The sequence below is a fragment of the Notamacropus eugenii genome, chromosome 4, assembly GCF_028372415.1.
Source record: "Notamacropus eugenii isolate mMacEug1 chromosome 4, mMacEug1.pri_v2, whole genome shotgun sequence".
NCBI classification, from domain to species: Eukaryota; Metazoa; Chordata; class Mammalia; order Diprotodontia; family Macropodidae; genus Notamacropus; species Notamacropus eugenii.
The window spans coordinates 247,428,643-247,443,685 of record NC_092875.1 but is presented as its reverse complement, the minus strand read 5'-3'; the positions used below and the strand labels follow the sequence as shown (position 1 = coordinate 247,443,685).

General features: G+C 37.5%; 1 protein-coding gene across 1 annotated transcript in view; it reads left to right on the top strand.

Moving 5' to 3' along the window:
* Window positions 1-15,043, top strand: part of TMEM241 (transmembrane protein 241) — a 208,670-nt gene that overhangs the window by 49,994 nt on the left and 143,633 nt on the right. The window lies entirely within an intron of this gene.

Here is a 15,043-nt window from a genome sequence, read left to right as displayed (position 1 = left end):
CTTGGTTTTCTTAGTATTATTTTCAGTGTTTGAAGTAGCACTTAAATTGTTTTAGTTAAAAATCATGATGTTTCCATGCCGATATTAAGTATATGACTAATTCATTTTCTTAGATTATTCCTTAGAGGGCTCTTAGTTTTATAGGAAAATATATTTGATGTTCTGTCAATTTGAAACTTAATTTTGATGCATAAAAAAGGGAGGTTTAATTCTTTAAAATGACTTTGCATCATATAAGCTACATTTTTACCAAATGGCTATTTCGTGGAAGAATGTTTAGAGTAGGAGTTAGGAGATATGATTTCCCCTTCTGCTTGTGCCATCATGAGCTTGGAGAAGTCATTCTGTCTTTGTGGACCTTAGCTTTCTTACATGGAAAATGAAAATGAGAGACTAGATGGTAGATTATCTTTGACTCTGACTATTTATGGTTAAAGTTCCTTTCCAATGACCATACAGATCCTTTAAATGAGTAGCCTAATCAAATTGAATATACATGCTTATCTCAAAGTTGTATTTTGTGTTACTGATCCTTTTTTTTTTTTTGCATAGTTTACTGGGGATCTCTATAGTAATGAGCTCTCTACTGGCTTATGTGATTTTAATAATAATAAGTGATAACAATAATAATACAATAAGGTCACACTTACCAGGCATCATAGGCGAGTAAGGTATTCCAATAAATGGATTTTTAGCTAACTAAAGCTTGTACCTTTTAACTTCTAAGATTACTATTTAAATAATTTTGAATGGAAATCTTAGAACATATTACATATTTCATTGCTCTCTTCAAAGAGTTGAAAGATATAATACATAGAGAGCTGGCCTTGAAAGTTGAGAAGACCTGGGGTCAGGACCTGTCTCTGACATATTGGCTATGTGACCCCAAGTCTTAACCTCTCAGTGTCCTAGGCAGCTCTCATAAAGTTTTAAGTTGTAGAGAAGATGTTGACTGGCATCAGAAGAGGGATTTTCCTCATCTGGGAGTTCTCTATATCAATGCAATTACAAGTCCAGCCCCTGTCTCTTAAGCAATGAATACTGAACCTAATTTAATCTTTTCTCAATGACTCAGAGCCTTCCTCATTAACAACAGTTATTGAACTATATTGCATCACGATGGAGTCTTCTGAGATTATGGAGGAATGCTTTATTCTGTCACTAAATGGCCTTAGCCTGCCATATTTGTACATTAGTAGTTCTTTCTTCTCTCTCCACCACCCAAGCAAGGTTCCTGAACGATGAGTGGAGGAAGCCACACACTTCCTACTGTTTGAGGAGTCAGTGGAGCCACCCCAGGCTGCAATGCTATGGCAATGAAGAAGAAATATAGCTCCAGCTTGATAAGTTTATGGAAAACAATGTATACAAAGCACCTGCGTGGGGTTTGTAAGTTAATTAGAAAGTGAATAAGCAATGTTCTGAATGATGAGTTGCCTCTTTCTCAAGAAGAGAAAAAGAGCGTGCTGTTTCCCAGTGTAGCTAAATCACCGACTTCCGATTTGAGAAGCTCACAGAGAAACTTAAACTTCCCGGTGTGATGTTTTCTCGACTACAAATTCCAGAATTCTTTGGGCACAGTAAAGGAAGGGACAGAGTATTGTCCATTTTGCTCTAAAATGTAGAGGCTTTAACATGAGTAATATATTTGTCCTGGTAGCCATGAGATGAACAGAAAGAAAACAGAGAGAGGGTTAGTGCCAGTAGAAAGGTGAGGAACTTTCCTCTACCAAAACAGATTAATATATTCTCTGCAACTTCTAATCTTAGAGAGTTTCCTGGGGCTCTGAGGGTTAAAGGACTTGCCCAGGGTCACACAGTATGTATTAGGTGAGAGACTTGATTGACTTGACTTGACTCTTAAGGCCTGTTCTCTAGCCACTATGCTGCATTTGTGATAATAGAAATGTATATTGTAGTAAATTTTAATGTATATTGTATATTATATTTAATGTATAATGTATATTGTAGTAAAGTTTAATATAGTAAATTTTCTCCCAAATATTAAATTAAATACTAAAAATTTTCCAAAAAGACAAGCAAACTAAAGAAATTTATAATATGATTTTTAAAAATATTGAGTGTGAGAAACAAAAGGAAAAGTACCTGAGGAAATATATGCTAAAACAGTAAGCAAGACAAGGCAAGAAATCCAGAGAGATGCTTAAGTGGATAACAGACAATCGCAAAACCAAAGTGTATGGGAGGCATTTCAAAGTTTTCTTAAATAATTAGACATTAGAGTATGAAGTAATTACTCTTTTAACCTGCCCACAAAGGGAAGATCTTTCTTAGTTTAATGTGATATAAGTATGGGGGTTTGGTCATTAGATCCGGTCAGGTAATAGGACATAGGAAGCTTCAACCCACTGGCTGACTAAAGGATTAGAAACACTCAGCCTTTATAAAAACAACAGTCCGCTCTGAGGAGAGAACTTTCCTGTTACCTATCTATTGTTATTATTGTCTGCTCTTAATATTAATTGTCTCCCTTTTGCCTTTTGGTGAGTACAGCAAGGATATTGCTTTACAAAAGGAAGCATAAAAATGATTAGATTATGAAATGGATGAGAAGAACTGAAAACAGCCAAGAAATCACGGGAAGAAATAATAACAAAACTCATCAAAAATATCAGGGAGAATTTGGAAATGTTAATGAGGTAACCAAAAGCCAAATCAATGCATTGGAACAGAGGATGGAAAATAATATGAGGAGAAATAAAGTCATTGAGTAACTCAGCAGAAGAAGAGACCTGGAAACAGTGATGGTCGTGGAGGATGGATCAAGGTCCCCAAACCCCAGAGTTGTTGGGAACTGGAAAACATTGACAAAATCATTCATTTCAAGGATGACATTATCATGAAGGCAAATTGAGAAGTAATGAGCTGCTTGGCTTTAGACAGAGAGAGAAGGCTCCAGCAGATATCTGGACAATCAGAAGTGCTCCATCACTACTCTGTCATGCCTTTGTGTCAAGTTTGTAATCTGTTTCTGAACTCCTCATCTGTTTCTTTTTTCCATCAGGGTGGTCTGTCTACTCAGATGACAATATTACATCTGTTCCTGCCTCTGTTGATCTTTGCCTACTTAGTGTCCACTATACTTCTTCTGGTTTCTGAATTTCCTCACTTGAATATATTTCCATCTGCTATTCTGTTCTGCCCTTCCCTATCTCATCCCTCTTAATAAAAATAAAAAACCTATCGTGTTTTTTTTGAATAAGATATACCCATCCTGAGCCATAATCTATGTATTCCAATTCATCCTTTTTCAAAGGTCATGTTTGTGGTCTAAACTCTCTCTGTATTCTCTCTCTGTCAAAAAACGGTGTTTTGTCATATTCCCTTTGAAGACAGATAGACGGTAGCACAGTGAATTGACCTATTTGTAAAATGTCATGTTGGTTTCTTAGGAAAAACAATCAAAAAAGCTAAGCATTTAAATAATACAATCTAGATAATATAGTATTTAGAGACAATCCCTGGCTTTTAAACACCTGATGTACTTATTCGTACGTACACACACACATCCCACACTGTCTTATACCTTACTCTAATCTGTGACCGTTGACATTGCAGCTCTTGTGAAAATGTGTGAATCTTACAGAGACTGAGAACTTGTAAGGAGAAGTCAGGAATAAGCTGTTCCTGGAAGGCAAATATAGCATAATGCAGCTGATCTTAGGGTCGAGGTTCCCAGGCAAGGCCAGGGCGTGGAGGGCTCAGCATCCATGGAGCCTTCTCAAGAAACAGCATGTTCCCCTATAGCTGCTGGAATTTTTCACTTTTTTTGGTACTAAACCTGAATTTCTTTGACCTATTTGATATCTTGTAGATTGACAAATATCTTCTTTTAAAAATAAAAATTTAAAAAACCCTTAGGTATGAATCCGTTCTGGACATGGATTTAGGTAGCTCCTAGTGAGAAAATCCCTCTACCAATGCAAATTGGCACACTCTTTGCCACAACAGTCTTAAAGAATAATAGCCTGAGACACTGAAAAATTAAGTTACTTGTCCAAGGTCACCCAGCTGTTATGTGCCTGAGGAGAGACTTAACCTCAAGCCTATCTAATCTGGTACCAGCTCTCCCCATCATGCTACCTTGCCTCAAAGTTCTTGTCAAACAAATTAATTCATAGATCTGTCTTAGTGTAATCGATAAAGGGCTGTCCACTGAGTAAACAAGACCTGAGCTTAGATCTTGTTTCTGACACATCCGTACTGGCTGTGTGACTCTGAGAAAGTCTCTTAGTCTGGCAGTACCTTCCTCTCCCATCCGGGTACCTTTCTAAAAGTATAAATCTCAAAACAGTTGTTGTTATATGTTATATATACATACATACATGTGTATCTATGTATCTATGTGTATGTGTATATATGTGTGTATATACATATATGTGTGTGTGTATATACACATACATTATACTCCTTACTTGGAGTAGAAAATTTCTTTGTGTTTATGAAATTACAACTGAGTCTGTAATATTTAGCTGTTTTTTTCCCCCAGAGGGGAATAAAGTGCATCATTTTGATGTATGGAGTACTTTAGTGGGAAGTAGGACATGCCCGGGTGGAATATCTGAGTGTTAAGGGCTAAGGTAACCCTGTCACATAGGAAATTAAGTAAATTTTCCCTTTTTCATTCTTTTCATTCTTTTGTTTCCAAGATTTAGAACTATTGGTAATTTAGTATAACAACACTTTGATTTTAGTAATCTTGTGGTAGCCTGGGAACCTAACGTTGTTTTTATAGTAAAAGCATTCTGAGTTTTAACATTCATCTTATGGTCAAACTTTTAGAATGTTTAACTATTTTGTTAATTGGCAAACCAAATTAAGAACAGGTAGCACAAAATTGAAAATGAGAAAAAGACTAAGTAATGTAAAATGTAACTTCAGAATTAAAATAGGCAGGTGTTTTTACTGATTCAAGAATTTAGTTTTGAAAGGTTTGTTTTGTTTTTGGCAGGGAGGGAGGTACTAATTTGTACTGGGTAAAATCAAAGATAGGATGTTTGATCAATCATACCAGTTTTTTCTGGGCCCAAAATAGCTTGAGCACTGGCTGTCATTTGTCCCCTCGGCTTTGTTTCAATCTGATTTCTGATGCTTATTAACTGGGTATCCCTGGGCAAGCATGGTGCCTGACACATAGTAGACATTCAATAAATGTTTATTCATTGATTATTGATGAATTGATTGAAGGCACTTAACCCCCTCAGCTTCAGTTTCCTCAGTTATAAAATGAAGATAAGAATAGCACCTATATCCCAGAGTTGTTGGGAAGATGAGATAGGATTTGTAAAGTACTTTTCAAATCCTCAAACACTATGTATTATTGTTATTATTATGTAAAATCTTATTTACATACAATTGTCTGGCCTGAATGGTTCTCTACTTTTGCTACTTGGCAAAGTGTACAAATTTTATTACAACTATTTATTTGTTCAGAGGCTTTTTCTTCTTTTTGGACCCTACAGCTATGTTGTGGATGAAGACAGCATGGCAGAGTGAATTAGTGTCAGACTTTGAGACAAAAAGGTCTGGGTTCACATCCTGCTTCAGACATTTCATTTTTGTGACCATGGACAAATCACTTAGCCTCCCTGAACCTCAGTTTCCTCATCTGTTGAATGGAGATAATAATTCTCATAGTACTGCCTTGCAGGGTTGTTTTGAACCTCAAATGAGAATGTATAATAAAGTACTTTGTACTCTATAAATGTCAGCAGTGATGGTGATGATGGTAAGCAGAATGTTAAGTTTAGTTAAGCACTTTAAATGTTTTTTTTTCCAAAACAACATGTCATTTGATCCTTAAAACAAGTGGTGAGGTTGATCTCATTACAAATATTCTGTTTCTTGATTTGAGAGGTGATGACTAAAGTACAGAATGTTCAAAGAAATCAAGCAGCTTATTTAAGGTGACAGAAATGATTGGCTTGGACTAAAACCCAGGACTCCTCACTCTTAGACTTGTAGTCATTTGGCTTCTACTCACTGGGGCTACAAGCAGTCACATAGAATCCACTCTGAGGGGATCCCCCCACAGTGGGCAAAGCTGAGCTGCGTCCATTCAGTCTCTTTCTTTGCTGCTGTAGCTCACTAAAGAGAAAACCCTTATTTTTTAAAAAAAATAAACAAAACTTTTTTTTGTTTTCTACAGATAGCATAATCTAACATATTTTTGGATTTTTCTGATTTTTTAAAAAAGGCAATTAAAATGTAATACATATTATATTAATATATATTATATTATATTTATATATTATGTCTGATAGATCTTATCAGGCATGGAACTTTAGTTGGCTTGAAAATAGCCATTGGCACAACTGGCTAGTTTATTCAAGGCATTAGGCAGAAATCATGGAAGAAGTATTCTCTACCTGTAGGTGTACCAGTGTGTGTTTGACAGCTTCCCAATGGGGTTCAGCCATTTCACAATGCACACAGTGGGTGCTTAGTAAATGCTTATTGACTGACTGACAAGGCCTTGAAACCTTGCTCTGATGTATCTGCACCAGAGCAAAAACACATGGGACAGAATTGAATTAGTAAATTTACAGGTGCATTTTTTTGAGTGGTATTTACCAGATTTTCTCTCTTCAGATTCACAACTGACTGACTTACATCGTTAGTTAAAGAAATTGTTATTACAGTAATGTCATTGGTTGTTGGAATGTCTGGATTTATGTAACAAAGAGAGGAGTTCTAACTTGCTCCTTTGTCTAGACCTCTGGCTCTTGGGGCCAAGTCTGCTTTATGCCAGTAATTTGTCTCTGTGCCCCTAAAGTCCCTCTGCTGCCTGTAAACCTCAAAGGAGAGAAGAGATTTCAATTCACTCTCTAGGTACTTAGACTAATCCTTCCCCCACCCTCTTGCACTTAAGCTCACAGAGATGATGCTTACTCAGGCAGTTTGCACGAGAAAGTATGGCACTACTTTCGTGGGGACATATATCCAATAAATGCTGGTTATTCAGATCCAAATAACATTCCTTCCTTGCTAGAACCTTAGTTCTTCTAGGCCTGATAGTTTTCCTTCAGGGATTTAGCTTGGGCCATTGTATTCTTCATTGCCTCTTCTAAATGTGCACAGGTTGATGATCAGAGCAAAGTCTCCCATTTGTACAGATGTCAGGTGATATCATCATAACTGACTGTCCACACCAGAGGGTTTTTCTACTTCAGGAAGATAAGGTCAGGACTTAGCAGAGTATTGCAAGTCTGCATGAAGGCCTGTTGACAGAAAGGTTGGCTACTCCACTTATTCTTTGATTCTGTTTTCCTGACTTCACATCAGAGTCTATCTGTGTCTCTCCTCCCCTCCTCTCCCCTCCTCTCCCCTTTTCTCCCCTTCTCTCCCTTCCTCCCCTATCTTCCCCTCTCTTGTCTTTCCCTTTCCCTCTCTACCTCTCTCCCTTTCCCCCCTCTCTTTCTTAATCTCTTTCATGGTCTGTAGCACTAAACTCATTCAGCAAATGATGGTGGTGGTGGTGGTGGTGGTGGTGGTGGTGGTGGTGTGTGTGTGTGTGTGTGTGTGTGTGTGTGTGTGTGTGTGTGTGTGTGAGTGAGTGAGTGTGAATCCACAGAAAGGATGAAACCCATGTGGAGTTAGTTAACTGGGTAAATGAGCCAAATTTGGCCCCAGGGCACATTTTAAAAAGTGACTCCTAAAGCTAATGCTACATAATGCAAGTTGGCTCCATAGTGGATAAGTATGTAAATTTTGGTGTTAAATTCTCTTGACTTATTTTCTATAGTGTTTCTCCTGTGGAGGTAGTGCAGTGCAGGGCTCAAGATGCTCATAACAGAAGGTCTTAGTTGAAATTGTTTGGTGGTGTGTGTGAGAATGTGTGTGTGTGTGTCTGTGTTTGTATTTCTGTGTGTGTGTGTGTGTGTGTGTGTGTCAGACAGAGTCCAGCTGTGTAATTAAGGCTGTTTTTACATAATCAGTTTGCTTTCCTTCTCAGTGAAGTACTCAAGAAAACAGCTGGCTTCTTAACTATTTTCTTACACTTTATAAAAGTGTTGAATACAACCTTTAGAAAATGGTAGCAAGCAGTTATTAAAACTAGATTCATGTTGAATTTTATTAAGGACTAGGGGAAGGAAAAGATAGTTGAGACCACAGACACAGAACCTCAGACTTGGAAGGGACCTCAGGAACCATCTGGTCCAACCCAGATTTGACCAAGAATTGCTTTTGTAACAACATCCCCAACAAATGAAACATAGGGAGGATGTGGAATTAGAAGGCCTGATTTTGAAAGTCTTAACTCACCAACTTTCTAGGAGTGTTACTTCGGACAAGCAAGTTATAGCTCAGTGAATCTTGGTTTCCTCAATTGTAAAATGGGGATAATTACAAAATTAAAGAATCATGAAATCCAGGAACCAGAGATGGTGAAATGACACAGAGATTATTTGGGTAAAAGTCAAAGTCACAGAAACAAGTGATTTTGTCATTGGAGTATGCTTAATATTTATTTGGACTGAAAGAGAAAATAGACAAAGAATTTGGGAAACATCATAGGCTCAGCATGCTAGAGTAGTGATGAGGACTTCACTTATCCAGACATTTGTTGGAACCCTTCCTTCCAAATGTAGAATGACCAATAACTTCTTTATTTGCTTTATTTATAATCTTATCCTTCAAGAAGTAGAACATTCAGTAAGGAGCAATTTTATTCTGGATCTGATGCTGATTGTTAGGGTAGAGATGATGGGTATTCTGGTGGGTGGGGGCAGAGGGGAAGCAACCACTCCATTATGGAACTTGTGATAGAGAACAATTAGAAATCTGGCCATTGTCTGATGTGAAGCCTAAAGTTGGGGAAAGCAGATTTCAAAGGGTTCAGAGGAAAGATAGGTAGCATCCCGTGAAATAAAATATTTTAGGTGAAGTTAGTCAAGGAGCAGGGCATGCTCACAAATGAAAGACTTTTTTCCCCCTGAAAACATAAAAGGAAACATTCCATTGAGGAAGGAAAATCATATTAGTCTGAAAAGATCAATTTGGATGCAGAGGGAACTAACCATACAACTTACGTTTGAAAAAGAAATGAACAGAAAATAGCAACAAGACAGATAACAGACAATGAATATGAGTGTGGTAATGTCATATAAAAATGTCAGGAATGCTAAAGCTCAGAATGAGCTGAAGCTTACAAGGGAAGCTAAGGACCACCAAAAGGGCTTTTTTGTTTGTTTTGGACATATTAGAAGAAAGAGGAGGATTAAAGAAGGACTAGAGTAGATGGGCTTTTGCTTAGAGTAAGTAGGAGGATGACAAGACCAGAGAGAAGGAAGAACTGCTCAATTCTTTGACTTTTCATTTTTATATTTTGTAATTGTTTTTTTCAGTTAACACATTTTCCCCCTCCCATCTTTCCCCACTTTTCACTGAAAAAGAAAAGAAAAAAATCCTCCTGTAACAAAAAAAATATGGTCAAGCAAAACAAAATTGGATAATGGCCATATCCAAAACTGTAACTTTCATTCTGCATCTTGAGTCCATTACCTCTCTGGGGATGTTGTTACAAAAGCAATTCTTGGTCAAATCTGGGTTGGACCAGATGGTTCCTGAGGTCCCTTCCAAGACTGAGGTTCTGTGCCTATGGTCTCAATTATCTTTTCCTTTCCTTGGTCCTTAATAAATGGGTAGCATTGTTCACCATCAGTCCTCTGGAATCATTATTGATCATTAAGTCTTTCAAAATTGGTCATTTTTTAAAATGTTGATCTTTTAGTGTAAATTATTCAGCTTTTGCTTGCTTTATTCTGTATCAGTTCATACAAGTCTTCCCAGATTCTCTGAAAATGTCTTTTTCATCATCTCTTTTATAATCTGTTGAGTTATTCCCTAGTTGATGTGCAACCCCTTACTTTCTAGGACATTGGTGAGAGAGAGGGAGAGAAACAGACACTCAGATCTCATTTTGTTTCATTTGTATCTGTCAGGAAGGACCTTTGTACTGGAAATAACAGAACAAAATTGACCAACAGGGAGGTGATACTCAACGAGAGATTGTAATATAGTAAGCTTCCATTGATAAATGCAGATCCCTTGTCCTGGATGAACTATATCATCAGATCCTGAAATAGGCAGATGCGATTGCTTGGTCACTGTGGGTATTATTTGAAAGATCATCAAAAACAGAAGTAGCACAAGATTGAAGAAGGGAAAAATGTATTCATTTAAAAAAAAGGAAAGAGAACAGAATCTAAAAACTATAGATCAATGAGCTTAAATTCAGTTTCTATGAAAATTCAAGATCAGGGCATTAAAGAGATTGCTAATGAGTTTCTAGGAAGGGAAGCAAAGAACCAGCATAGACTGATCAGGAATAGGTCATACCAGGCTAATCTCCTTTCCTTTTTTTCATAGGACTACTAAAGTAGTAGATGAAGGGAGAATGCTTTGGGTATAGTTCACTTGGATTTTAGCAAAGCTTTTTTTTTAAAAATAGACTTCCATCTCTTTTTATAATATTTTTTGCTTTTACATCACCTAGATTTCTCCCTGAATAACCTCCTCTTCCCAGGGAACAGTTCCCATTAAAAAAGAAAAATTTTTTAAGGAAATAGAAGAAAAAAATTAATCAAAACTGATCAATATTAAAAAAAAAACTAACATATTCTATGTTCCATACCTGTGGACCCCTGACTTCTGTGAAGAAGTGAGAGGACATGTCATGTTTTCTTTGGGGCCAACCTTGTTCTCTTTAATTTTGCTGTCTTTATTTTTTATTATATGATTTTTTTGTTTTCTTTTTTGTTATTAATTTAAGAATTAACAAAAACCACAAACATTTCAGTATGCAAAGAACAAAAAAGAGGACTGCATGTGAACTCATAAACTTGTTACATAGTTTATTAAGTAGCATATTAAATTTAATAAGATAATAATAAAATTGCCCTGCTTGTTTATGTTCCCTACTGAGCTTGCTTTTTCTTCCTGTGTATTTTTAATGTTTTATTGGTGTCCTTTTTTCTCTTTTCCTGCACTATCTCCCTATAGTACTCCATTTTTAACAAATAATTAGTAAAAAAAAAATAACAACAAATCAGTCCATTAGCCATGGCTTAAAATGTTCTTCGTAATTTTGCAACATTGATTTTCAGTTGTTTGTAGTTCTTTCTATTTCCATTATTGTAGTACCTGTTTTTATTTTATTGATTCACTTTGTATCAAGTCATGTATGCTTCTCTGTATTCATCATTTCTTAACAGCTGCATAGTATCCCATTACATTTATGTAACAGTTTGTTTAAGCACCCTAATCTATGGTTATCACTTTGTTTCCAATTCATTGTTGCCAGAAAAAGTGATCTTATGAATACTTGATGTATATGATCCCTTTCTTTTTGTCAGTAGGATATATACCTTGCAGTGGCATTTCTGGGTCAAAAGATATGGATATTTTAGTTACTTTCTGTGTAAAATTCTAAGTTAGCAAAGCTTTTGGTAAAGTTTCATATGCTTTTCCTGTAAGAATAATAGGATTCATATATTCGACATAATGCATAAGGAAGTGGGTACTTCCTACCCACTGAGAAAGCAAGCAATAGGATATCAATTATACCTGTGAAATCATGAAAAGTTTATTCCTATATTCCACATTGCAAAATGAAAAACAAGAAAAATAGTGAGAAAACTAGACTTTAATTTGCACTCAGGGTTCTTCAGTTCTTTCTCTGAAGGTGGATAGCATTTTTCATCACGAGTCATTGTGTCGTCTTGGATCATTGTGTTGCTCAGAATAGCAAAGTCTTTCACAGTTGATCATTGTTACAATGTTGCTGATACTGTGTATCGTGATCTTCTGGTTCTTCTGTCTTCACTTTGCATCAGTTCATACAATTCCCATGTTTTTTTCTGAAACCATCTCCCTTGTCATTTCTTTTTGTTTGTTTGGTTTTTGTTTTCATTTCACTTTTATTTGCATTTTAATGTTTTCTTTACTCCCGTGCCGTAAACTTTTGTTTCTTCAGTTTCTTCTGGGATATCTTTGTCTTTTGAGCAACTTCCTCTTCTGGTTTAGGAACAATTTGTTTTTTTCAGTAAGCGTCATCTCAATATGATAAGGAGAACTCATGTATGGGTTGATTCGACCATGAGCCCTGTAAGTACGCTGTCGCATTTTGGGAGCCTTGTTAACCTGGATATGCCAATGATAAGAGAAATCACATCCAACCCCTTCAGTTCTGCGTTACTCTCTGCATTTTGAAGCATATGCAGCAAGAATTCAACACTTTTTGGGCCAACGACCCTGTGTCCAACCCCATTGCTTAGCCTGGGCACACCTGCCAATTTCACCATTATACCAACGGAAAGGAACACATTGTTTCTTCAGTGTGACATCTTTCAAATACTTGGTAGCTTTTTGGATATGCATGCCCTTGATAGCTTGGACTGTTTCATGGATGGTCTTGAAGTGGACCCACAGATTTGAACCCCTTGACTTGCATGATTTTGTGGGGTTCTCTGGATCAAGAGAGTACCTCACCATTTTAACTGATTACCCTAGGAAGGCTCAAGGAAAAGGAAGAGCAAAGGCTTTCAGGAGATTTGATGACAACTTGGCTCCCCTTGTCATTTCTTATAGCACAGTAGTATTTCATTATAATTATGTGCCACATCTTGTTCAGCCTCTCTCTAATTCATAGGCATCCCCTCAATCTCCAGTTCTTTGCGAGCACAAAAAAGTTGCTATAAATATTTTTGTACATGTAGATTCTTTTTCTTTTATGTCTTTGGGATACAGACCTAGTAGTGGTATTGCTGGGTCAGTTTTCTAGGTTAGTTCAGAGCCATTTGGGCACAGTTTCAAATTGTTCTCTAGAATGATTAGACCAGTTCACAATTCTACCAATAGTTCATTAGTGTAACTATTTTCCCTTATCTCTTTCAGAGTTTTGATAGGGTTGAGGTGGTATCTCAGAGTTGTTTTAATTTGCATTTCTCTAATCAGTAGTGATTTAGAATGTTTTTTCATATGGGTATAATTAACTTTGATTTCTTCCTCTGAAAACTGCCTGTTAATATCCCTTGACAATTTATCAATTGGAGAATGGCTTTTATTTTTAAAAATTTGACTCAGTTCCATATATATTTGAGAAAAGAAGCCTTTATCAGAGAAACTGTAAACTTCTTTATATCATTTTATTGTTTATTTCGTCAGTAGGGACTGTCTTTTGCCTATTCTTGTATCCTCAGTGCTTAGCACAGTTTCTGACAAACAGCAGGCACTTAATTAATGTTTATTGATTCTACCAGAGAAGCAGAAATGGTACGAGAGTTCAGTGGGGCTTAGTACTAGAAGTAGATCAGGGGACCTTGACTCTTACCCCTTTATCATCTGTTCATCACCCCCCTTGAGACAGATTTGCTGCCTTACTTTGATAGGGTTTTACTTTCATGGAAAGGGGTTGGGAGTAGATTCTTCATGTATCCCCAACCTGACAAATTATATGACTAAATTCCTTTTACTTCTCAGCTAAACTGTCTGGTAGGTCTTCTGTCATAAACACTGGGGCAGGATCTCTGGTCACATAGCTAGTGAATTGAGGCATATGAGTATTAGAGGGCTTAAAACTAAAGGAAGATATTTAGAAATGGGAACAAGGATTGGGATTCCTAATTTCAGGTTATTCTTTAATCTGAACTGTGGACTGAATGCTTTCCTGATGTGTTTTCTGAAAGAACATCAACTAATAAGAATTATAATTGTATTTCAATTTTCTTTTTCTTAAACTGATTTTCTGTTCAATGCTACCTTTAATAGGTTGAAAGTATTAACTCCCCATAAAGTCATTAGCCTCCATCTGTTCCATTCTAATTTTGAAAGAACTATTTTCTTCAGTGAGCTTTTGAATCTCCTTTTCCATTTGGCTAATTCTGCTTTTGAAAGCATTTTTCTCCTCATTGGCTTTTTGAACCTCTTTTGCCAATTGAGTTAGCCTATTTTTCAAGGTGTTATTTTCTTCAGCATTTTTTTGGGTCTCCTTTAGCAGGGTGTTTACTTGTTTTTCATGCTTTGCTTGCATGTCACTCATTTCTCTTCCCAGTTTTTCCTTCACCTCTCTAACTTGATTTTCAAAATCCTTTTTGAGCTCTTCCATGGCCTGAGCCCATTGAGTGGGCTGGGATACAGAAGCCTTGACTTCTGTGTCTTTCCCTGATGGTAAGCATTGTTCTTCCTCATCAAAAGGGAAGGGAGGAAATACCTGTTCACCAAGAAAGTAACCTTCTATAGTCTTATTTCTTTTCCCTTTTCTGGGCATTTTCCCAGCCAGTGACTTGACTTCTGAATATTCTCTTCATACCCACTTCACCTCCAGAATCGCCCAGAGATTCAAATGCTGCTTCCCAGCCTCAGGGCTTTGGGCGGGGGCAGGGCTGCTGTTCAGTGTGAGATTAAGTTCAGGTGCTCAGGTCAGGGCAGGGCCACCTCACAGGACTCAGTTCCATCAGGGGGTTTATCCAGAGACCTTCAACAATGGATCTGGGCTCCTGCCTGCTTGAGGAGCCCTGGTCTGCTGCTGCCTCCCAAGGGGGCCTGAGTTATGGGGGCACCCCACTCCCCTCTCGACCTGCCAAAGAGACCCTCTCACTGACCCTTGTCACCTGTGGGTGGGGGGACCCGTGCAGCTGCTGGAGATTCTGTCCCTGAAGCCTGCTCGGATCCGCTCCTTTCGGCGCCACGCCGCCAAGGCAGGGCTGGGCTCTGCTCCGGGTCCGGGACGCGAGGGACCTTTTGCAAGAGGTTTTCAGGCTCTCTGGAGCAGAAATCTCCTCTGCTTCGTTGTTCTGTGGCTTCTGCTGCTCCAGAATTCTCCTGGGAGTTCTTTTTTACAGATATTTTATGGGCTGTGGGTTTGGAGCTAGCGTATGTGCGTCTTTCTACTCCACCATCTTGACTCCGCCTCCCAAAAGTATTAACTTCCAACTGTACATTCAGCTGTACAACTGACTTTGACATAAATAAACTAGTGAAAGAAAGATTTAATTTTATTTATTATTAACTAAAGCTCAGA